This window comes from Hemitrygon akajei, chromosome 3, assembly GCF_048418815.1.
Source record: "Hemitrygon akajei chromosome 3, sHemAka1.3, whole genome shotgun sequence".
In the NCBI taxonomy this organism is placed as follows: Eukaryota; Metazoa; Chordata; class Chondrichthyes; order Myliobatiformes; family Dasyatidae; genus Hemitrygon; species Hemitrygon akajei.
Window position 1 is genome coordinate 160,632,304 of NC_133126.1, and position 26,863 is coordinate 160,659,166.

The 26,863-nt window shown below is 40.6% G+C and overlaps 1 long non-coding RNA gene across 1 annotated transcript in view; it reads right to left on the reverse strand.

The window, feature by feature from the left end:
- Window positions 1–286: 286 nt before the first annotated feature.
- LOC140725553 (uncharacterized) overlaps window positions 287–26,863 on the reverse strand; it is a 32,339-nt gene continuing 5,762 nt past the window's right edge. Inside the window, exons 3-4 of the long non-coding RNA XR_012098373.1 lie at window positions 3,385–3,515; window positions 287–2,438 (exon numbers count right to left, since the gene is read on the reverse strand). This is a non-coding gene — a long non-coding RNA (uncharacterized lncRNA). The remainder of the gene's footprint in view (window positions 2,439–3,384; window positions 3,516–26,863) is intronic.

Sequence of the window (26,863 nt, forward strand, 5' to 3'; positions counted from 1 at the left end):
TATTCAGGTACCAGGTTTTCAGGGTTTTTAGTGTTTATTCGGCAGTCTTCTTCATAAGAAACGGAATTTGTAAAGTGAAACACTTTGTAGTTATAGCAGAGACTGAGACACATGAGAGCAGGCTGAAAAAACGGAGGCAACGAAAGCTGCGTTCGCACGTGTCCGACTGATCCGGCCCGCATGAAGCTGCATTTTGCTCAATCCGGCCCGTGACCTAAAATGAGTTTGACACCCCTGTCCTTGTCGCAGGTCATCAAGTATGATTTTATTTTATAGACATATACTGTATACAATGTACTAGAACAGTATAACATTTTCATGTGAACCTCAGACACAGGTAAGCATTAGAAATCAATATTTCTCGGTCAGGATAACGTGAGTCAGTGCTTCCAGTCGTTATTTAACACATGAAGCAGCCAGATCTTTTCACTCTAATCTTGACATTGTTTGTGTTGGAGTGAATTTACAGCATGCAGCTGGGTGGAGGCGTTTTCCTTTAGTTTTGCTACAATATGATCCTGCTGCAACAGAAGTGTTATCTAAATTTGTCCTGGCTTGTAAATTAGTGTATTTTGCCATGTGTCGTTCTAATTGATACAGAAGGTATCTGATTCTAATCTCCATTGCATACCATAACCTGCTGCCTGCAGGTTAAGAATGCAGGGAAATTCGACACTCAAACAGGAATTTTCTGTAATAGATCTTTTCTCTTAGAACCAGCTTTCGGCCATCAGGCCGCTGGCCCTGTCTCCAGATCACTGCAGGCAAGAGAACTGCTTAGTATTTCAATAATACGACTCCATACGATATTTCCTATTTCCTTTTCCAACCTGTCACTACTCAGAAACTTATTTCAAACAGTACTTTATTATCATTAATTTCCATTCCAAATTTATATTGCTTGGCTTTTTAGACAATTAAAGTTAAGAAGGACATATTTCCACTTTAGACTGTGGTTTATGAAATGACTAATAAGGCCAAAAGGGGAACTGCAAGTTCTGTCACAGATAGGTTTGAAAGGGTGTATTGTAAGTTTGGAAGCTGGTGCCACCTCACGAGCGACACTAGGTTTCTGACTGCTTCCTGTGTATGGACTCCAGGTTCTCAATGCCATCTGGAATACCCCTTCCCCATTTTGAGTTTTGTGGGACAGGGATTCCTATGGATGTTATACCTGGATAAGGAGACTTTGAGAACACCACTATCCACCTGTTAAAACTGCTTCCTTTAACAAAACTTGAGTTAGATGGTTTGGTTTGGTATTGTGTACAAAAATTATGTGATCTGCTCAACAAAGCCAGCTAAGCACGTTTAGGGCCTCAGTACTGGGGGCATAGGTTAGGAGAAGATGTTTGTGTTAGTTTGCTTATCCTGCCAATGAATTTAGAGGATTGGTGACAACCATCCTGTGCATTTGGGTGTCTGCTGTAGCAAATCCGTTTTTCACAAGTGTACAGCAGGATAGAGATCACAACTGCCCACATATGATGTCTTGATTTTCAAACACACTATCCCTTCCGATGGCCAAATACACTGCTGATGCTGGTGAATTTCATCATTGATGTTTACCTTTGCCTGGAAGTACCTCCCAAAAAGATTCATGTTGGGTTGCAGTTTTGTTTTGCTGGCATAGGCTGACAGAAGTCTTTCAGTGTTAGGTTCATTCTCTTTTATGCTTCAACACAAGCACTGTCGGAATTTTACAGCTCAATAGAAATTCGGATTATTTTGATTTCTGAGTGGAGGCTTGTTACAAGGAAGCAAGTTCATGGGTTTGGTAAGTGAGACAAAATTATAAAAGCAAATGTGAACAAATTGCAACATCTAAACAGAAACCTGCATGGCCGAACTAATTCTGTTACCATTGTGGTAGGGGATAACATACACCAGACCAATACAGGTTTAAAGGTGAAACTTGCAGCAAATGCAACAAGGTAGGACACATACTGTACAAAGAGCATGATGGCAGACAATTATAGGTGGAATGTACAGGGAAGATAAAAAGATAAATTACTAAAGTCAGGTTGCAGTTTCAAATATAGCACTAATCTACATGCTTTTGATGAAAAATCTGATAATGACGAGGGTGACACAGGACTACGTGGTCTTAAGATTTACAATGTGAAAAGTACAGGAGAAAAGAAATATAGTTTACACCCGAAGTGAACAGCCCAGCTGTTTCAGTCATTCCACAAAGTGACTCCACGGCATTTCAAGATAATGAAATGAAACCTGCAGATATTCAACTAAGGACATATACTGGAGAAAAGGTAGCTCTTGTAGTACTGACATTCATAACAGTGAAATACAACAACCAACAAGTCACATTGGGCTTGTATGTGATAAAAACAAAGAAGGGTTAGCATTGTTCAGACATGATTGGCCAAAACAACTGCAACTTGATTGGAGATCCATTCACAATTTGCATGCCACATCCCCTGCAAAAGAGTCAACCAAAAACAAATTAAGAAAGGTACTGGATGATGCCACAGCAGTATTCAAGGATGGCATTAGAAAACTCAAAACATATAAAGGGTAAAATAATGTTAAATGAAAATGCACAAAGCTCTTTGGTTCTTTATACCGTATGTGATAAAGTAACTGGTGAGCTAGAGAATGAAGGAAATCTTTCCAAGTTTGAGTGGGGCCCATGGGCAATGGCGGTTGTCCCAGTAGCAAAGAAGGATCAGTATGTCATAACCTATAGTCATTTTATGGCCTTCATCAACCCAGTATTGAAAGTAGATCACCACCCACTGCCCAGGATAAAGGGTATCTTTGCAAACCTTTCTTGAGGGGAGCGTTTCAGCAGTGTACTTTGCCTACCTACAGATGGAGATGCGAGAAGGGTCCAGAGTGTTACTCGCCATTAACACTCACTAAGTGCTTTATCACTGTAATAGGCCTGTTTCTGAAGGAGAATCCACACCTGAATTATGAACCAGGGGCTGAAAGACTGTTCAGGCACTCAGTGTAACCTGGATGGCATCATTATTACTGGTGGGGATGACAAGGAATGTCTACCAAAATCCCAAGACAGTGTTAAGAAGATTAGTAAATCATGGGCTTAGAGCGTGAGGCAATATATGTGAATTCTTTAAACCAAGCATCATTTACTGTGGTCACACCATTGTGCCCAGATATTACACAAATGTGCTGAGAAAATTCAAGCAGTGGTGGATGTCCAAAAGCCAAAGGATATGTCACAGTAATTGCACTTCTGAGGATGTGTCAATTACAGTCACAGGTTCCTGCCAAACCTGTCTATTGTGCTCCTTCCCTTGAACTCACTAGGTAGATCCAGAAGAAATGACAATGGGCAAAGCAATTTGAGGTGGCTTTCCAAAAGGCAATGGGAATGGTACTGTCAGACACTGTGCTCACACATTTTGATCCATATCATCCAGTGAAGCTTGTCTGCGATACCTCGCCTTATGGTATAGGTGCAGTCATGTCACACGTTATGAGCGATAGAAATGAATGTCCCATAGCCTTTGCATCACGTTCCCTTACCGCTGCAGAGAAAAATTATGCATAAAAAGATGGAGGGACCTTCAGTCTGGTTTCAACCAGTGCCTATATGGGAGAGAGTTTACCATCATTACTGATCTTCAACTTTTGAGGTCTATTTTCAGTCTACAAAAGGGTGTTCCATTAGCAGCAGCAGCATGAATACAGAGATGTGCTCTGTTTGTTGGAGGACACAATTAAAAGATTGAATTTAAGAAGCCAATCAATAATGGAGATGCTGATGGATTGTCCCATTTACCCATGGGAAAGGAAATATCTGAAAAATTTATCAAAGAGGACACTCCTCTTGATGTATTTTCCCTAATGCAAGTCGAAAGTCTCTCTATAATGGCAGAGATGATCCAAAGGACTAGTATAGCAGTTGTCGAATGCGTGGGACCTCATGTGCTGCAGGTTATATGTTGATGAAAATTGGGCAGAGATTTCTTCAGGCAAGCTTGATGATTGATGTCCCTGGCTATGATTTGGAATGCGTTGAGTTGGATTGTTTCTTGTTTGGTGATGGCAGCATGCAATGTCTCAAGTGCCTGATTTCAGTCAGGCAATAGTGGCATGCAAGCTGCGGTCAAGATCATGGACGGCAGTCATTTCGTTATATCTATTGAAGTCTGGTCACAGGAAGGATGTGGAGGCTTTGGAAGTTGTCAAGATGGTAACTTGGAGGGCGCGTGCTATGAGGAGAGTTTGAATACGCTTGGGCTGTTCCTCTAGAGCAGCAGAGACCGAGGGGAGATTCAATGGAAGTTTATAAAATTATGTGAGGCGTAAATAGACAGCCATCATATTTTCCCTGGGATTTAGAAGTCCGATACTACAGAGCATTGATATACAGCGAGACATGAAAAGTACCAAAGAGAAGTACGAGTCAAATGTTTTTTTTAAACAGAGAGTAGTGGAGGTCTGGGATTCACTGCCAGGGTGGTGGTAGAGGCAGACAGCATAGGAGCTTTTAAAAGGTCTTAGATAGGCACATGAATATGCAGAGAGGAGAGGGATATGGTCAACATGTGGGAAAGATGGATTAAATTATGTAGGAGTCATGGGTTTAGTCACTTTGGTAAAACTAATTAAATCAGTGTGGATCTGTTCATAGACTTCATACAGATGTACAGCATAGAAACGGGCCCTTTGGACAATCTACTTCATGGTGAAACCATTTAAACAGCCTACTCCCATTGACCTGCACCAGGACCATTGCCTTCCATATCTCTACTATCTATGCACCTATCCAAACTTCCCTTAAATGTTGAAATTAAGTTCACATGCACTACTGGCACTGGCACTGGCACTTCATTCCGCACTCTCATGACCCTCTGAGTGAACAAGCTTCCCCTCATGTTCCCCTTAAACTTCTCACCTTTCAGCCTTAACCCATGAACCACTCAACCTTAGTGGAAAAGAATTTGCTTGCATTTACTGTATCTGTACCCCTCAGAATCTTGTATACCTCTATCAGATCTCCTCTTAATCTTCTATGTTATAAAGAATACAGTCCTAGCCTGTTCAATCTTTCCTTATAACTCAGGTCCTCCAGACCCGGCAACATCCTTATGAATTTTCTCTTTACTCTTTCAACCTTGTTGACATTGCTCCTGTAGGTAGGTGACCAAAACTGGACACAATACTCAAAGTTAGGCCTCACCAACATCTTATACAACTTCAACATAACATCCCATCTCCTGTACTCAATACATTGATTTATGAAGGCCAACGTAAAGCATTCTTTACAACCCTCTCTACCTGTGGCACCACTTTCAATGAATTATAGACCTGTATCCCAGATCCCTTTGTTCTATCACACTCCTCAGTGCTCTACCATTCACTGTGTAAGACCTACCCTGGTTGGTCCTACTGAAGAGCAAAAACCTTTCACTTGTCTGCATTAACTTCTATCTGCCATTTTTCAGTCGATGCAGATCCCTCTGCAAGCCACAACAGCCTTTCTCACTGTCCACTACACTTCCAATCTTGGTGCCATTCTCAAAACGGCTGATCCGGTCAACCACATTATCATCCAGATCACTGATATAGATGACAAGCAGCAAAGGAACGAACACCAATCCCTGTGGCACACCACTAGTCACAGGCCTGCAGTCAGAAAGACAACCCTCAACTACCACTCTCTGACTTCTCCCACAAAGCCAATGTGTAACCTAATTTACTACCTCATCCTGAATGCCAAGTAACTGAACCTTCTTGACCAGTCTCCCATGTGGGACCTTGTCAAAGGCCTTACTAAAGTCCATGTAGTCAACATCCATTTTCTTGGTACCTTCTTTGAAAAGCTCTATAAGATTGATTAGACATGACCTACCATGCTTGAAGCTGTGCTGACTATCCTTAATCAGTCCCTGTCTATATCAGGTCCCTTAGAGTACTTTCCAATAACTTTAACACAACTGATGTCAGACTCACAGGCCTAAGGCTCATAAGGCTTGTCCTTTGCTGTATGGTTCTATGTAAATATTTCATATTTCAACTAAGAAACACCAAAACCTCAGGAGCAAAAGGTATGCCTGCTTAAATTCCTCTTGCATAAAGGAACTTCAGTCAAAAATTCACAGCCTCATCTGCTATGTCTCATAAAGGGTGAACACACTAACGAATATCAAAGATGCCTTAACTTTTACTTATCACACTTGCTGCCTAAATTTGTTTTGCCAAGTCAATAATGCCTAATGTTTCAAATAAATTGGTACATTGAGAAAATGCTTTTTTTTTTTGGCTTATTCACTCCTTATTTCCACTCCTGAAAAAGGTTCTTGGCCCAAAACATCGACTGATTATTCCTCTCCATAGATCTGCCTGAGTTTCTTCAGCACTTGTGTGTTTTGTTCTTAAATGGAATACTTTTATAGCAGTTCTAAACAATAAAAGTGAGGTTTCATTACCAGAAGTTCTTTGAAAACCGGACTGAAAAGAAAATGTTGTCAGATTTGCCTGAAATGCCCTGAAACTCTTGTATTAGCCGCCATGTATTATTCAGCCTGTGTGGGTGTGTCCATTTTCTAATGAATTAAAATGTAAATAGCAATTAACATGAAAACTGCAGTGACAGTGCTGATTAAATTAACTATTTCATTCCCTGTCTCCGGGAGATCTTTCATGCCGTCACTCACCGCCCCAGCAGGGACCATCAAACATTCACATTTCTTTGACTGCTACCTGCTTTCCGGCTCCTCACCTCAGCAAGGGTGCCCATCTGTGGAGCTTTCCTCCCTGCCCACTCACTCCGCCACAACTGTCCAGAACAGTTTCTGCTGCCAATCATTCCAGCATGACAAATGAGCTCAGATCATCACTATAACCAACCTCTGTCACTAGGGCTAATTGGATTAACCCTTTGAGAATATTCATCAGGGGAACAGAGATGTTTATCCAAATTGTCTCAACATGCCTAATGATTAACAACATTTTGGCAGTTATGCAGGTAGGAGTCAGACACAAGGCCATTGATTTTAAATTGCTTGACATAAACACCTACTATCGGTTAGCCGATGGGATTTTTGTGTGGGTGTTTTTTTCTCTCCTGGTTTTGTTTTTATGTGAATTAAAGTGATAATCCAACTCAGGCAACATTTTAAAAATGCTTTAGAATAAGACTATGATTGAACAGTGTATTTTTAAAGATTGCATCTCAAACTCATAAAATAGTCATGGGCTGAATTATTTGTACTATTCGTGTTTCAATCTTCCTTAATCAGCACTTTGCCAGTGGCCTTGACTGCAGTCCATATTATACTAGGTATGATGATTTCACAAAAGCAAGATTATATGACTTTGTTTCCAGCGGCAGTTGTTTTATATCTTGTTAATGAGGGTTTTCACTCAATCAAACCAAGCAAACCATCTTATGATCAATGTTTACAGTGTTTGGATGTTTACAGTGACACCACAATTTCTTCTGACTGTATGCAACCTTTATCTAATTGTATTCTGAACCATTAGGAATACTCAGATTTATATGTTCAACTGATGTGACAATCTTGTGCTGCCAAGATTGAATGGAAAAAAAATTTAAACTCAAAATTAAATATCAATTATAAATGAAAATGCACAATTTTTAGACAAGCTTTTGAACTTAAATGGAAGATTTAAATATTAAAAATTTCTTCAATAAATATTTTTATTCACAAATAAATAATTCTAATTGTTATAGCTATAATTTAGCAAAGTAATAAATTTTATTGCACAATTAGATGCATTAAAATAACCTTTGCTTTAGCTTACAGTTAATTGTTTTTCTTAGTATCTCACTCATCACTTCAGAGCTTGAGAACATCAGTGAATGCTTAATCTGGGTATCTGGTCAAATCTGATATGAAGTGTTAAAAACTTCTGACTCAGGGATATGATACGTTTGATTCTTTCAGTTTCACTAAGCTTTGATTTGTGGTGTATCTGTAAACAACCTGGGTGTTTGATGATATATTTCTGGCTGATGAAATTTCCTAATATGCCTTTCTTATTTACTTACTTTTTTTTATTGAGCAATAAAGACTTATTGAAACAAGTTCTCCAATAATTGGAAGGGTATCAAACTGAATGTTGTAAAGCCAAAGCTTCTTTATCTTCCTTGCTCGGCAGTCATAATTGTTTTAAGATATCAAACCCACAGCGTGAGTTTCTGGGAAGGTCTAAAACATTTACCGATAATTTCCAAAGAGACATAGGAAAGTATATTGTAAAGAAGGCATAAAAAAGGTATTGATGGAAATCAATAGGACAAGTGAAATGGCAAAGATTTGACAATTAAAATATAATGTACAGTAGGTGAATATGAAATTGTCAATTTTGGCAGGAAAAGTGTAAAAGCAAGCATGTTATACAATAGTGATGATTGAAAAGCTTTGAGATGCAGAATACTCTGGGGTGCTAGTGCATTATTTGTCTAAGGGAAATATGCAGATAGAGCAAATAACCAAAATAGTCAACAGAATGTTATTGTTTATTGCTATTATTTGTATTCAACAGTAGGGAGTTTATACTTCAGTTATTCATGAAATTACTGAGAATGTACCTTAAGTATTGTGTACAATATTTGGCTCCCTATTTGAAAAATGTTGTAAATATTACAAAAGCAATTCTGAGTATCTCTTCTCATCTGATACCTGGCTTATGAGGAAAGGTTGGACAGCTTAGAATGAGTTTAGACAAGTAAGAGATGATGACTGAAATATATAAAATTCTGAAAAGTTTCTTGAAATGGTCCGTGTGGAGAGAATCTAGAATATGATGTCATTAGGGTTGGCCATTTAAGACAGAGACGAGACAAGACATTTTTCACAGAGCTCAAGTGTCTTTGGAACTCTCTTCCTCAAAGGATGGTGGAAGCAGAATCAAGCAGAAAGGATGTACAAGCAGAACGGAGATGGGAGTAGACTCTCACATGGTGGATTGGATAGTGGACTACTTGACAGATAGACCTCAGTATGTGCGGTTGGGAGACTGTAGGTCTGACACGGTGGTCAGCAGCACAGGAGCGCCACAGGGAACCGTACTCTCTCCGGTCCTGTTCACCCTGTACACATCAGACTTCCAATATAACTCGGAGTCCTGCCATGTGCAGAAGTTCGCTGATGACACGGCCATAGTGGGGTGTGTCAGGAATGGACAGGAGGAGGAGTATAGGAAACTGATACAGGACTTTGTGATATGGTGCAACTCAAACTACCTGCGTCTCAATGTCACCAAGACCAAGGAGATGGTGGTGGACTTTAGGAGATCTAGGCCTCATATGGAGCCAGTGATCATTAATGGAGAATGTGTGGAGCAGGTTAAGACCTACAAGTATCTGGGAGTACAGTTAGACGAGAAGCTAGACTGGACTGCCAACACAGATGCCTTGTGCAGGAAGGCACAGAGTCGACTGTACTTCCTTAGAAGGTTGGCGTCATTCAATGTCTGCAGTGAGATGCTGAAGATGTTCTATAGGTCAGTTGTTGAGAGCGCCCTCTTCTTTGTGGTGGCGTGTTGGGGAGGAAGCATTAAGAAGAAGGACGCCTCACGTCTTAATAAGCTGGTAAGGAAGGCGGGCTCTGTCGTGGGCAAAGTACTGGAGAGTTTAACATCGGTAGCTGAGCGAAGGGCGCTGAGTAGGCTACGGTCAATTATGGAAAACCCTGAACATCCTCTACATAGCACCATCCAGAGACAGAGAAGCAGTTTCAGCGACAGATTACTGTCGATGCAATGCTCCTCAGACAGGATGAAGAGGTCAATACTCCCCAATGCCATTAGGCTTTACAATTCAACTGCCAGGACTTAAGAACTTTTTTAAAGCTATTATTAATGCTTTTTGAGTTAGTGATTTAGATGCATATCATATTATTACTGAGTTAAGTATTGTATGTAATGAGTTTTTGCTACAACAAGTGTATGGGACATTGGAAAAAAATGTTGAATTTCCCCATGGGGATGAATAAAGTATCTATCTATCTATCTATCTATCTATTGTTGATAGGGAATGAATGACTACTGAAAATTAGTGGGATTCTGGACTAATGGTTTCAATCTGATCAGTCAAGATCTTATGAACTGGCTAAGCAGGCTCAAGGACTCGAATGAACAAAAAACTATGGTGAATGTTCCATGAATAAATATTGTTAAGGAAGAAAGAAACACAAATCTTATACAGAAATTACTAGGAGAGTTGATGAAAGAAAGACAGTGAATGTTGTCTATGTGGATTTTAGCAAGGCCTTTGACAAGGTGCCACACAGGAGATGGCTCAAGAAGGTTAAGTCACTTGGCATTCAGGATGAAGTAGTAATTGGATTTAACGTTGGCTTTGTGGGAAAAGCTAGAGAGTGGTAATAGATGAGTGGCAACCATCCTCTTTGACTGGAGGCTTGTGACTAGGAGTGTGCTGCAGGGATCTGTGCTGATTCCATTGATCTTTGTCATTTAATCAATGATCTAGAAGATAATGTGGTAAACTGCATCAGCAAATGTGTGGATAATACCAAGATTGGAAGCGTAGTGGACAGCGAGTTAGGCTATCGAAGCTTGTGTTGGGATCTGGAACAGCTGGAAAAATGCACTGAAAAATGTCAGATGGAATCTTAATGCAGACAAGTGTGAGGCTTTGCACTTTGGCAGGACAAACCAGTGTAGGATTTACAAACCCCATTTCCAGAAAAGTTGGGATATTTTCCAAAATGAAATAAAAACAAAAATCTGTGATATGTTAATTCACGTGAACCTTTATTTAACTGACTAAAGTACAAAGAAAAGATTTTCAATAGCTTTACTGACCAACTTAATTGTATTTTATAAATATATACAAATTTAGAATTTGATGGCTGCAACACACTCAACAAAAGTTGGCACAGAGGCATGTTTACCATTGTGTTACATCACCTTTCCTTTTAATAACACTTTTTAATCATTTTGGAACTGAGGATACTAACTGTAGTAGATTTGCAATTGGAAATTTTGTCCATTCTTGCTTGATATTAGATTTCATCTGCTGAACAGTCCGTGGTCTCAGTTGTCTGATTCTCCTCTTCATGATGTGCCATACATTTTCAATGGGAGATAGATCTGGACTGGCAGCAGGCCAGTCAAGCACACGCACTCTGTGTCTACAAAGCCACGCTGTTGTAGCCCGTGCAGAATGTGGTCTGGCATTGTCCTGCTGAAGTAAGCATGGATGTCCCGGGAAGAGACGTCGCCTTGATGGCAACATATGTCTCTCTAAAATCCTAATACACGCCTTGCCTCAGAGTCAATGACCTTCACATACATGCAACTCACCCATGCCGTGGGCACTGAAGCACCCCCATACCATCACAGATGCTGGCTTTTGCACCTTTCGCTGATAACAATCAGGATGGTCGTTTTCATCTTTGTCACGGAGAACTCAATGCCCGTTTTTTCCGAAAACTAGCTGAAATGTGGACTCATCTGACCACAGCACACGGTTCCACAGTCTTTTGGTCCATCTGAGATGAGCTCGGGGCCAGAGAACTCGCCGGCGTTTCTGCATAGAGTTGATGTATGGCTTCCTCCTTGCGTAATACAGTTTCAAGTTGCATTTCTGGATGCAGCGATGGACTGTGTTAAGTGACAATGGTTTTCCAAAGTACTCCCGAGCCCAGGTGGCTGTAATTGTCACAGTAGCATGATAGTTTCTTAGGCAGTGCCGCCTGAGGGCTCGAAGATCACACGCATTCAACAGCGGTTTCCGAACTTGCCCTTTACGCACTGAGATGTCTCTGAATTATCTGAATCTTTTCACAATATTATGTACTGTAGATGTTGAAAGACCTAAATTCTCTGCAATCTTGCGTTGGGAAATGTTCCTTTTGAACTGACTAACAATTCTTTCACGAATTTTGGCACAAAGGGGTGAGCCACAACCCATCCTTGCTCGCAAAGACTGAGCCTTTGATGGACGCTACTTTTATACCCAGTCATGATACCTCACCTGCTACCAATTAGCCTGCTTAATGTGGAGTCTTCCAAACCAGTGTTACTTGAATATTCTGTGCACTTTTCAATCTTATTTTAACTCTGTCCCAACTTTTGTTGAGTGTGTTGCAGCCATCAAATTCTAAATTTGTGTATATTTACAAAATACAATTAAGTTGGTCAGTAAAACTATTGAAAATCTTTTCTTTGTACTTTCGTCAGTTAAATAAAGGTTCACGTGAATTAACATATCACAGATTTTTGTTTTTATTGCATTTTGGAAAATATCCCAACTTTTCTGGAAATGGGGTTTGTACATGGTGAATGGTGGGACACTGAGGAGTGTACTAGAACAGAGGAATCTGGGACTACAGATCCATAATTTCATGTAGAACTGAGTTGATGACATGTGCTGGAGATGGTAAATACCCTGGGAAGCTTGAGAGATACAAATGGGCTCAGATATTTGCCCTTTATATTGAACAGATTGATTTTTTTTCCAGACGGTGGATGATATCATTCAAATTCTAATTTAATAATCATTCAACCATACATGAATACCTATGAGTAAAGGCCAAAGAAATGCCATTACTCTGGACTAAGGTGCAAAACACAGTACCAACAGTCACACTGCACAAGGCACACATAGCACATATAAGATAGCAAGCACATGCAAGATATCAGTAAAATACAGCCACACAAGAAAAAATATATAGTCCAAGACCCTGAGTCCATGAATGTTGCAGCAGTCTGCAGTTGAACACAATATGGCTTCTCTCCTGCAGAGCGGGGACCGACTCCATCTTGGATGCCATGCCAAACCACCTTTGGCATTCTGATGGAGTGTACCAACTTCAACTCCTTTCTCCTGGGCGGCTGTAAACAAGCAACACCATGGCTTGAACCCTAGTCCCTGCTATGACTGAGGCCACACAACTATCCTGCCATATGCCAATAAATCAGTGAATGGGACTTGCAGCATTCCACATTATCATGTCCTACAGGGTCTTGCCATCACCAGAAAAGTGACGAAGATGATCACTCACTGTTATTGAAGTCCCATGAAAGATGCAACAAAGTCATACAGCAAAACTAATGAAGGGACCAAATGCAAAATGGAAGGCCAACATCTCTACTTTTGCTTGGGTAGCAACGGTAAGAACTTTGAAATTTCCAGTGTTGGATAACTACACACACTAATCCATTCTCCTAGTTTTCTTTTTCTTTTTTTCACCCCACCATCCTAACCAATTCCACTCCTTGCCTAATTCCATTTACACATCATTCCTTCCCCATCTGGTTCCTCTGATTACCCACCTCCCTCACACTGATATGTACTGGCAATCTTTCCTCTTCCCTCTCAATCCTCATGCAAGGTCTTGACCTGAAATGTTGACTTCCTCCTTTTGTCTTCATGAGTGCTGCTTGACCTTCTTTCTTCAAGCATTCTTTTGTTGTTGTTGTTGTTGTTGTTGTTGCAGATTTCAGCATCTGTGTTCTCTTTTGTTTTCAGGTTAATTGAGAACTGTAAATAACTCCTAGAGATCAGCATGCACAAAAAAATAAGTTATGGGGTGTAAAGGGAAATCAGAGAAGGGTTGGGAGTGATGGGACCACTTTGTTGGGAGCTGGCATGGACTTGATGGCTCTCCTCTCTATCATAATAAACATAAAAGAGAAACAGAGAGAGAATGGAAGAGAGATAGCATGAAGTTGGAAGCAGAGAGGTACACAGATTTTGGATTGAAGCAGTTGAGGACTGAAAACAGGTATCTGGTCCCTTAGATTACATTACAATAACATTTCCACTACTGATGTCAGATTCACTGGCCCATTATTTCCTAGCTTGTTTAGAGATTTTCTTAAATGGCAGAATAACATTGGCTATCCTCCAATTCGTCGGTACCTCCCATGATGAATGATTTAAATATTCCTACTAGGGCCCTGGCAATTTCTGCACTTGCCTCCCACAGGGTCTGAGGGAACGCCTTGTCAGCCCTGGGGATTTATCCACCCTGATTTGCCTCAGGACAGCAAACACCTCCATCCTCTGTAATCAGTATAGAGTCCATGAAGTTGATGCCGCTTTGCCTCACTACTATAGACTTTGTGTCTGAACCCAAGCAAATACATTCGCAAAAAAATTATTTAACATCTTCCCCCATCTGTTTTGGCTACACATTTTGATCTTTCAGAGGACCAATTTTGTACCTAGCAATTCTTTTGCTCTTAATATATCTGTAAATTCCCTTAGGATTCTCTTTCACCCTGTCTGCTACGGCAACTTCATGCCTTCTTTTAGCAACCTCCCGATTTCTTTCTTAAGTGCTCTCTTGCATTTCCTGTACTCCATAAACACTTCATTTTTTCCTACCTGCTATGCACCTCTTTTTGTTTCCTTAACCAGGGCCTCAACACCTCTTGAAAACCAAGGTTCCCTACACTTGTCATCTTTACCTTTTATTCTGATTGGCACATCCAAGCTTTGCACTCACAAAATTTCACTTTTGAAGGCCTCCCACTTACCAAGTGCACCTTTGCCAGAAAACAGCCTGTCCCAATCCACGCTAGCCAGATCGTTTCTGATACCACCAGATCACGTCTGATGGTGATGTGCAAAATACAACAAACTGTACAAATACAAGAAAAAAAGTAGTAAAAATGAAGCTGACATGCATCTCAGGGTTTTCGTATTTTTCTTTTGATTAGTTTCTGGAGTTACAAGGCATAATAACTATCTTCAGTTCTTCAAAGTTCAAAGTAAACTTATCAAAGTACATAAATGTCGCCATAAGCAACCCTGAGATTCATTTTCTTATGGGCATACTAGTAAATCCAAGAAGCATAATAGAATCAATGAAAGACCACACCCAACAGGATGGACAAGCAATCAATGTGCAGAAGACAACAACCTGCACAAATACAAAAAAAAGAGAAATAATTACAATAAATAAATAAGCAATAAATATCGAGAACATGAGATGAAGAGTCCTTGAAAGTAAGTTCGTGGATTTTAGGAACAGTTCAATGATGAGGCAATTGAAGTTGAGTGAAGTTATCTCCTCTGGTTCAACATGAGCCTGGAGCAGAGAAGAGTACCCAGACAGTGGAAAACATCCTGTATTGTCCCGGTACCGAAGAAACCACAACCAAAGGAGTTGAATGACTTCAGACCTGTTGCCTTGACGTCGCACGTGATGAAGACCATGGAGCGGCTGATAATACAGAATCTGAGGCCACAAACCAGGCACGCCCAGGATCCTCTTCAGTTTGCGTATAAGGAGAAGGTGGGAGTGGAGGATGCTATCACGTATTTGCTGCACAAATCACTCTCTCACCTAGAGGGGGTCAGTTGTGCTGTGAGGATTACATTCCTTGACTTCTCTAGTGCCTTTAACACCATCCAGCCCAAGATCTTAAGGCACAAACTAACGGAGATGGGGGTAGACTCTCACATGGTGGATTGGATAGTGGACTACTTGACAGATAGACCTCAGTATGTGCGGTTGGGAGACTGTAGGTCTGACACGGTGGTCAGCAGCACAGGGGCGCCGCAGGGAACCGTACTCTCTCCGGTCCTGTTCACCCTGTACACATCAGACTTCCAATATAACTCAGAGTCCTGCCATGTGCAGAAGTTCGCTGATGACACGGCTATAGTGGGGTGTGTCAGGAATGGACAGGAGGAGGAGTATAGGAAACTGATACAGGACTTTGTGATATGGTGCAACTCAAACTACCTGCGTCTCAATATCACCAAGACCAAGGAGATGGTGGTGGACTTTAGGAGATCTAGGCCTCATATGGAGCCAGTGATCATTAATGGAGAATGTGTGGAGCAGGTTAAGACCTACAAGTATCTGGGAGTACAGTTAGACGAGAAGCTAGACTGGACTGCCAACACAGATGCCTTGTGCAGGAAGGCACAGAGTCGACTGTACTTCCTAAGAAGGTTGGCATCATTCAATGTCTGTAGTGAGATGCTGAAGATGTTCTATAGGTCAGTTGTGGAGAGCGCCCTCTTCTTTGTGGTGGCGTGTTGGGGAGGAAGCATTAAGAAGAGGGACGCCTCACGTCTTAATAAGCTGGTAAGGAAGGCGGGCTCTGTCGTGGGCAAAGTACTGGAGGGTTTAACATCGGTAGCTGAGCGAAGGGCGCTGAGCAGGCTACGGTCAATTATGGAAAACTCTGAACATCCTCTACATAGCGCCATCCAGAGACAGAGAAGCAGTTTCAGCGACAGGTTACTATCGATGCAATGCTCCTCAGACAGGATGAAGAGGTCAATACTCCCCAATGCCATTAGGCTTTACAATTCTACCGCCAGGACTTAAGAACTTTTTAAAAGCTATTATTAATGCTTTTTGAGATAGTGATTTAGATGCATATCATATTTTTTTTACTGAGTTAAGTATTGTATGTAATTAGTTTTGCTACAACAAGTGTATGGGACATTGGAAAAAAAAGTTGAATTTCCCCATGGGGATGAATAAAGTATCTATCTATCTATCTATCTATCTAATGGATGAGGGATCGTTATTGTTCCTGAACCTGGTGATATGAATCAGGATATATTCTGAAAATTCTCAGTAAACATGTAAAAGCTAACTGCTGCATTACATCACCTTACTTAACACCTTATAGGAAACAAAACAGAAAAATATTTGACTATAAAATGTCTTGTCAATAGGTTTGAAGTATTGGATAAGGAATCTGAAGAGGTGTTGAGACTGGGGAGGTCAGCTGGAAGATGAGGGTCAGGAGCAATAAAAACGCAGGTTGTAATCCCTTCCTCACTACGACCACTGGACCTCCTCCAGTAGGACTAACAAGCTGTGTGCCCTCTCCCTCTGTGTCTGAGTCGTTCTACAGCCGCCATAGCATCAGGAGTGCTACAACCTGTCAGTGAAGTGACACTGTCAGCATCCGATCACTGCAAAACCTGCACGTCAGCAATAAGATTAAGTTATGGTATTCAGCAATCAGATAAAAAAATCTGCCTAATAAAGCCTGTATACATCCTTTCACCAGAATAAATACCGACATCTACAGCTTGACAGTTTATAGATGATTTCCCCAAAATCTGGCATAAAAACAGATTACTTCTGATTAACAAGCAGATCTATTTTTATCCAGATTGATTAGTAATGTATTCATGGGGAGCATTTAACACCAAGCACTGTATGTAACATTTGCTTGAAAGATAAGGCACAGATAAAGTTTAAATTTCTGTTCAGACCTGTGTAAGGTTCAACAGGGCTGATCTTAAAGGATCATTCCTTGTTTTTCTGTCAACAGGACCTGGTTCTGTTCAGATCACAAGATTATAGGGTAAACATCCTGGACGTGTATTTAATTGCACCTAATCACAGTTGATTTGAAAACTAGTCATGCCAGATTGGTATTTCTGCTAATTTAAATGGAAGAAGCTGGGTGGGTCCCCTCATGCTTTCCACTCAGGTGATGGACAGGAACCAGGCCAAAAGAAATCTATTCTATTACCAAGATTAAAACTTTGTCTGTTGGAGTAAATTTTGGCAGAGAAATTTGTCTTTAGTTCAATTGACAAGTAAACTGTCAATTTAGTTACATCCCCCCCAAAGAGGGGTTCCCAACCTGGGGTCCATGGACCCCTTGCTTTATGGTATTGGTACATGGTATTAAAAAAAGGTCAGGAACCCTGCTCCTGAATGAAATCAATGGAAAAGAAAACCTGGAGGTTTTGTGAAAGAAGAGAGTAGTATGTTGTCATTGATTTGTGCAACTGATAAAGATAAATATCATTTCTCCCATCCTTTTGAATAAATGCTAAATTGAAGTCTTCTCATCTGTTCAAAAGGTGCTGCAAATTATGTGATCAAATTTAAAGAATATGGAGTTCTCTTGCAACGTTACCCAAACTTCATTCGTTCAACCCAATCCTGGCAGTGATTTATTGGAATGCATTTTATGCAGTTTTAATTTGTATAATATACAAATAGGCTTTTGTTTCCTTATATACCAAAAGAAGATTTAAAAAAATTTAAGTTCATATGAAAACAACTTGAGACCTTCATTAGAAATGAATAGACATTAGGTAGATGTAGATTCATCTTCACGTCAATGGCGTTCCCTTCATTGTTCAAAGTTCATTATTTTAACCATTTCATTGGTGCTGAATTCTACCAACCTTGGTGTTAAGAAGCTTTTAATGGGCTGTACAAGAGGGTATGGCTTACACCTGAACCCGAGGAGGACCAATTTCCTTGTGGCCATGTTTGCTGGAGATGTACGGGGGGGGTGGGGAGGTGGCTTAAATGATTTGGCAGGGGGGTGAGAACGAATAGAGCTGAGCATGGGGTAGCTGGTTTACAAACAGAGGTAGTGTGTAGTGAGGTTGCTAGCAAAGAGAGGCTGATGATAGAGCAAAATTGCAGTGAATGGGACGGATTGCAATGTAAAAGGAGAAAAACTGAAAAGGGTGATGAATACAGGACTGCAGGTGTTACATTTGAATGCATGCAATATACGGAGCAAGATGGATGAACTTGTAGCACAGTTACAGATTGGGATGTATGATGTTGTGGAGATCACTGAATTGTGCCTTTCAGTGAAGATTACAGTTGAGAGCTTAACATCCAAGGGTGCACATTGTATGGAAAGGACAGGCAGGTAGCAGAGGCGGCTGGGGTGGCTCTGTTGGTAAAAAATGAAATCAAATCTTTGGAAAGAGGTGACATAGGATTGTGGCTAGAGCTAAGAAACTGCAAGGGTAAAAAGACCCTGATGGGAGTTATATACACACTTGCAAACAGTAGTAAAGATGTGGTCAACAAATTAGAAGGGGAGATAGAAAATGCATATCAAAAGGGTAATGCTATGATAGTTATGGGGGATTTCAATATGCAGGTTAATTGGGAAAATAAGGGTTAGTGCTGGATCCCAAGAGGGGGAGTTTTTAGAATGCCTATGAAATGGCTTTTTAGAGTAGCTCATGGTTGAGTTCCCTATGGGCCCAGCTATTATGGATTGGGTACTGTGCAATGAACCAGAATTGATCAGAGAGCTTAAGGTAAAGGAACTCTTAGGGGTGAGTGATCTTATTATGATAGAATTCGCCCAACAATTTGGGAAGGAGAAGCTAAAGTCAGATGTATCATTACTATAATTGACTAAAGGGAATTACAGAGACTGAGAGAGGAGCTGGCCAAAATTGATTGAAAGGGAACAATAGCAATGATGATGGCAGAGCAGCAATGGCTAAAATTCCTGGGAGCAATTCCAAAGATTCCAAAAGGTGCAAAATTCCAAAGAAGAAACAATCATGGCTGACAAGAGAAGTCAAAGCCAACATAAAAGCCAAAGAGAATAGAGCTAAAATTAGTGGAAAGGTAGAGGATAGGGAAGCTTTTTAAAATCAACAGAAAGCAACCAAAAATGTTATAAAGAAAGAAAAGATGGAATAAGAAGTAAGCTATAATGTTAAAGAGATACCAAAAGTGTCTTGACTTATGAAGTGTAAAAGAGAAGTGAGAGTAGATATTGGACCACTGGAAAACGGTGCTGGAGCTGTATTAATGGGGGACAAGGAAATGGCGGATGAACTGAATAAGTATTTTTTTCCGGCTTCACTGTGGAAGACACTGGCAGTGTGCTTGAAGTTCAAGAGTGTAAGCAGGCATAAGTGTGTGAAGTTTCAATTACTAGGGGGAAGATGCTTGGGAAACTGAAAGGTCTGAAGGTAGTCAAGTCATCTAGACTAGATGGGCTACACTCCAGGGTTCTAAAAGAGGTAGCTGAAGAGATTGTAGAGGCATTAGTAATGATCTTTCAATAATAAATACATTCTGGCATGGTTCCAGAGGTCTGGAAAACTGCAAATGTCACTCCACTCTTCAAGAACGGGGAGATAGAAGAAAGGAAATTATAGGCCAATTTATCTGACCTCAGTGGTTGGGAAGATGTTGGAGTCGATTATTAAGGATGTAGTTTTGGGGTACTTGGTAGCACATGATAAAGTAGGCCATAGTCAGCATGGTTTCCTTAATGGAAAATCTTGCCTGATAAATCTGTCAGAATTTTTTGAAGAAGTAACAAGAGGATAGACAAAGGAAAATCAGTGGATGTTGTACTTGGATTTTCAGAAGGCCTTTGACAAAGTGCCACACATCAGAACTCTAAGATTACAGAATGCATCTTCAAATGTAACAGTCTGGTCAACTGCATCACAGCATGAGACTGCTCAGCTCACCACACCCACATCAACCACCTGCTATCAGAGCTCAACGAGCATTCATTTGATCAGCATACCATTCCACTTAGTCCTGGCAGAAGCACAATCACACATTGTACACCCTGCCAACTTTTCAACCACAAAAATTACTTCACCTCGGCACTCACAGAGATTTTCCTGACTTAATGCAGAACAAGTTAGAGAATAGCTGGAGAGTCATGTACAAACTGAAAGGACCACGTACACTTGCACATCCTAATCCCACAAAAGGGATGATTGGAGACATTACTTGGTGACCATTGGTGAAGCCATGACTGAAATTGTAGACAGTGAATGATTTTTCATATCTAATGCCCCCTTTTGCATCCAAGTTCAACAACTCATGCCCCATCATTTATACATTGTATAAGTGGCAGTTCATTATTTCCTAACTTTCCCTCATCAATAATCATATCCTTACACAGTTACTTGTGTCAAATTGTCAGGAAATGCCACAAGCTCAGGGAGCACGGGAACATAACAAGAATAATTTTGTACACGAAGATAGAAATGCTGCACATAATCAGAATCAGATTTAAAATCACTGGCATATGTTGTGAAATGTGTTGTTTTGCAGCAGCAGTACATTACAATACATGATAAGTGTTTGATGGCTCTGGGCCTGTATTCACTGGAATTCAGAAGAATGAGGGGCTGACCTCAGTGAAACCTATCGAATATTTAAAGGGCTTGATAGTGTGGATGTGGGGAGTATGTTTCCTATGGTGGGAGACTAAGGCCAGAGGACACAGCCTCAGAATAGAGGGGCATCCTTTTAGAACAGAGATGAGGAGGAATTTCTTTAGCCAGAGAGTGATGAATCAGTGGAATTCTTTGGTCGGGGCATAAAGGGATATGCGGAAGAAACTGGAGATTGGGGCTGATAGGAAAATTAGACCAGTCATGATGAAATGGTGGAACAGACTCAATAGACCAAATGGCTTAATTCTGCTCCTATATCTTATGGTCTAATGGTCTTATAAATTAAAATACTATTAATTAGCATAAAAATATATATTAAATAAGTAGTGCAAAAAAGAGCAAAAAAAAAGAGAAATGATCTGTGAGGTAGTGTACATGGGTTCATTGTCCATTTGGAAATCTAATGGCGGGGGGAAGAAGCTGTGCCTGAAGTGTTGAGTGTGCGTCTTCAGACTCCTGTACCTTCTCCTTGATGATAGCAGTAAGAAGTAGGCACGAATCGTCAGGAAATGCCACAAGCTCAGGGAGCACAGGAACATAACAAGAATAATTTTGTAATTTAGCACGATTTGACACAAGTAACTGTGTAAGGATATGATTATTGATGAGGGAAAGTTAGGAAATAATGAACTGCCACTTATACAATGTATAAATGATGAGGCATGAGTTGTTGGGGAACTTGGTGCATTCTTGCACCACTGTCTGGTATGGAGGGCGAGGCACTGCTCAAATGCAAGAATGCTCTCCACAGTACATCTGTAGAAATCTGCAAGAGTCTTTGGTGACGTACCAAGTCTCCTCAAACTCCAAATGAAATCTAGCCTCTGTTGTGCCTTCTTTGTAATTCTATCAATATGTTGGGCTCAGGATAGATCTTCAGAGACATTGGCATCCAGGAAGTTGAAATTGCTCACCCATTCCACTGCTAATCCCTAGAAGAGGACTGGCGTGTGTTCCTTTGACTTCCCCTTCCTGAAGTCCATAATCAATTCCTTGGTCATACTGACACTGAGTGGAACATTGTTGCTGTCACACCACTCAACCAGCTGATCTTCCTCACTCCTGTACGCCTCCTCATCACAATCTGAAAATCTGCCAGTTGTGTCATTGGCAAATTTATAGGTGTGTTTAAGCTGTGCCTAGCCACAGTCATGAGTGTAGAGAGAGTAGAGCAATGGGCGAAGCACACATTCTTGAGGTGCACCAATATTGATTGTCAGCAAGGAGGAGATGTAATTTCCAATTCGCACTGGCTGTGGTCTCCTGATGGGGAAGTCTCAGATCTCGTGGCAGAGGGAGGTACACAGGCTCAGGTTTTGGAGCTTGTTGGTTAGTACTGAGGGTATGATTGTATTGAATGCTGAACTGTAATCAATAAACAGCAGCCTGATGTAGGTACAGTATTGCTATTGTCCAGGGCTGATTGGGGAGCCAGTCAGATTGCATCTGCTGTAGACCTAATGTGGCGATAGGCAAATTAAAGCAGGTCTAGGTCCTTGCCTAGGCAGAAATTGATTGTGGCCGTGGCTAACATCACAGTAGATGTGAGAGCCACTGGGCGATGGTCTTTGAGAAAGCTCACCCTACTTTTCTTTGGTACTGGTATGATTGTCACCCTTTTGAAGCAAGTGGGAACCTTCAACTGCAACAGTGAAAGATTGAAGATGTCCTTGAACATCTATGCCAGTTTGCTGGCACAGATTTTCATTGCCCCACCAGGTGCACCATCAGGGCTTGATACGTTGTGAGGGTTCACCCTCTTCAAAGATATTCTGACGTCAGCCTATGAGACAGAAATCACTTTTGTCACCAGATGCTTCAGGAATTTGCACAGACGTAGTTTAATTCTCTCTTTGAAAATATGCATAAAAGATGTTGAGCTCATCTGGAGGTGAAGCATCACGGCCATTCATGATATTAGGTTTTGCACTGTAGGAGGTAATGGCTTGCAAACACTGCCAGAGCTGACATGCATCTGATTCTGCCTCTAACTTTAATCAGAATAGCCTTCCGTTGGTCATACCTGGACTTCTTGTATAGTTCTGGATCACCGGTCCTGAATGCCACAGATCTGGCCTTCAGCAAACTACGTATTTCCTGGTTCATCCACAGCTTTTGGTTTGTCTTTTCTGGTATGTTCTTAGAGGCATGCACTCACCCACATAGTTCTTGAAGTCAGTGACAACTGCAGTGTATTCATTCAGAATGAAAGATGAATCCCTAAATATTATCCAGTCCTATAAGTGCTCCTCTGCCTCCCTTAAGCATAATCTTTATTTATTGATTGAGATACAGAGCTGAATAGGTCCTTTCAGCCTTTAAAGCTGCACTGCCCAGCAACCCCCCTGATTTAATCCCTGCGTAATTACAGGGCAATATATAATGCCCAATTAGCCTACCAACCAGTGCGTTTTTGGCTGTGGGAGGAAACCCATGTGGTCATGGGGAGAATGGATAAACTTCTTACAGGCAGAGGCGGGAATTGAACTGGATCACTGGTACTGTAGAGCATTGTGTTGACCGTGCCACCCTTCTTGGCCCTCACCATTGATGCTCTGGTCTTTAGTCTCCTCCTGTACGCCAGGAGTCAAAGAAAAGCCTGGTGATGGGACTGGGATGGCACAGCAAGCGTTCTTAACGGTGGTATAAGAGTGGTCAAGGGTGTTGGCTCCTCCGGTTCCACAGGTGATACATTGGTGGTAGTTATTCAGAGACTTCTTCAAGCTGGACTGGCTCAGGCAGAATTGTAGGGAGAACTACTGTTAACTTTTCAGGACAATGACATTACATTAAAACCATTTTTCTCTCTCTACACAAATACTGATCGACCTGTTGAGCATTTCCTGCATTTTCTGTTTCCCTTTCAGATTCCCAACATTTGGCATTTTATTTTGTTTTAAGACAAAAAAAGAAAACTATATTGTCATCAGTTCAGATGCTAGCCGTGCATGGTTTAGAGGACAACACAGAGGGAAGTGTGTCTGCACTCCTAAGGGGCACGGAGACAGGCAAGCATGGTGCGAGTGCAAACTTGCCAGAAGATGGCTGAGTATGCACAATTAAATATATACTAAGTGCATTGGGAAGTTCACCAAAAGGTTTGCATCAATGTCAAGGAACAGAGAAGAGTACAGCTTTGTGAGAACTTTCACACATCTTTTCCATTATGGAAACAGTTGCCAATTATTTTCAGACACATCTGGATCTAGTGTTGATGTTATTACATTCGTTGCTGATGTCACTACCTCCAATGCCTCTGACTGCCTGCTGTGAAAACACAAGCTGTTCTCAGGCAAAGCTAGCTAGATGCCAAGGAAGTTCAGACTGCAGTAACCGAGGCGGTGGACTCTTGTATCTAAAGGGCTTCTGAGAACCTCACAGCATTGCAGTGATCTCTGCTCCAATAAGACGCCAGTCATTTCTTTGTGCTCAGCGATAAACTGTCACTTTAGACCAGAAGACACAGGAGTGGAATTAGGCCCTTCGGCCCATCGAGACTGTCCTGCCATTCAGTCATGGTCAATTTATTATCCATCCAACTCCATTCTCCCAGATTCTCCCTATAACTTTTGAAACCCTTATTAATCAAGAACCTATCAAACTCTGGTTTGAAATATAACCACTGTCTTGGCATCCAGAGTTATCTGTCGCAATGAATTCCACAGATATGTCACCCTCTGGCTAAAGATATTTAGACATCTCCAATCTAAAGTAATGTTCTTCCTGAGGCTATGGCCTCTGGTCCTAGACTCCCCTACTAATGGTCATGACTATTCACTCAACACAGTGATAATAAACCTGTTTCTGATTCTACCCAAATGCAAGAATAATCATAAATATGGCTACCGGTAATATGTTGGGAACACAGAGTGTGACATTATAGCATTTAAGGAATCTTAGCTTAAAGTGCAATGACACAGTTTAATATTCCTGGTAGCAGTGTTTTCAGATGAGACAGAGTATAGAAAAGGAAATGGGCAATGTTCGGTGGAGTCATGAACTTAAGAGGGCATATGTTAGGAGGATCATCAATAGAAACCATGTGGGTAGAGTTACAAAGCAGAAATGGGGGGGGGGGGGGAAATCACACTTTGGTTATATACTATAGACCCCCAAACATTTCTATACAGAGAAAAGAGCAACATTATGCAGATATTTCTGCCAAATGTCAAAGCACTTGGCAGTTATTGTGAGACTTTAAATATGCCAGTGTAAAAGGTATGGAGGGCACAACATTGTTAAATTTAATTCAGAATACCTTTTAGCCATTATGCAGCCAGTTTAAGAAGAATCAAGTGCAATTCTGCATTTAATTTTAGGGAATGATTTTGCAAATGGAAGGTAATGATAGGAAAACATTTTTGCATTATTGATCATCATTGAAGTAGATTGAGCATTGTTATGAAAAAGGATAAATATAAAATAGGAGTTACTGAGGTGTGCATGCTGTCAATGGTTCCAGACACAAGGGGAAAGGTGCAGTCTTAGCAGAGCCACATGCACCAGCTGCCTGCAGGCTGTGGGCAGAAGAGAAGGAACTATATATAGCTGACTTAGAATGATTTCACTTGCTCAAGGGGTAAACTGTAATCATTGAATATGCATACATCTTCAAATCCAAATAATCCAAATACATTAAACTTTTTGAAGCTATCACTGCATCAGTTATTACAAAAGTGTGTCTTGAAGAGATGTCCAGTAGCAATCATGACTGCATTGCATGGTAGATATCGATAAGGATATCTTTAATAAAAAACAGAGACTCAGTGGAGACTTGGGTGCAATAATTTGCTGAGAACCTTTCCACTTCTTTATTTTAGTGCTGCATTCGAACTCCTTGCGCCCTTTGCTCATGTCCCAGGCATGCTGCAGTTTAAGTGGCATGCCTTTAATTTTGTCTAAGAGCAACTGGTTTGTGCAGAGGCCCTCAAAATCAAATAAAAACCTTTTATAATTTTGCCACTTAAAGTTCCTTATCAAACACAAATATAGCCAGAAGAAGAAATCAACCAGTAATAATAGGTAAAGAGTTGATAATCACTTTAAAAGGCCCTTTAGGTATGATGGGTGATTTCTTTCTTATGGTGGTCTCTTTCCCTTTTCTGTGTTCTCTTTGTGAGTGTTTACTGAGTGCATGAAGACATCCTCAGCTTTATGACAACCTGCAACCTTCACTCCATAAGTGTATTTACATCATTTTGAAGCTTTCAACCTCTTCTATTGTCCAAACATGGACGATGGCCCATACAAACTAGAATCATTGACCCACTGGATCCAGAACAACCTTTGCCATGAAACGGCTAGATAATCTGATGTGGGAACCAAGCAAAGAACTGCGAAGTAAAACCCATTTTCTATAATTGAATAGATTGTGGAAGGTGATTTATTAAAGAAATCTGAATCACTATATAAATAATCCAATCAAGATATATTAGTAATAAATTATATTTGACTGAATTTTGGACATATCCTGGATATAAACAATTGGAAGTTTGTAACATTCCTATTTATTAATTTATACAGGCATCTATCAGAATTCTAGGCAATCTGGCTTGGTAGGAGGATAATAAGTATGAATTATTAAATGTGATTAGATATAGTTATTGACACTGATTTTCATTCTGAAATGTACCAATGATATTATAACACCTCAAGCCATATGTTAAGTCATTGTTTAACATCCCATAATGCAAAGTTCTCTTTGCATACCATTGGTATATTCAAATATTTGCTTTGTGTTTTGTATTCTGGATAGGCGGTGACCATGTCTCAACACTAAGAAAGATGCATAGTTCAAAAATCAAAGTTCACAGTAAATTTATTATCAAAGTACATATATGTCACCATATACAATCCTGATATTAATTTTCTTACCCACATTCACAGTAAATACAAGAAATAATAGAATGAATGAAAGACAATACCCAACAGGACAAATAACCAATGTGCAAATTACAACAAACT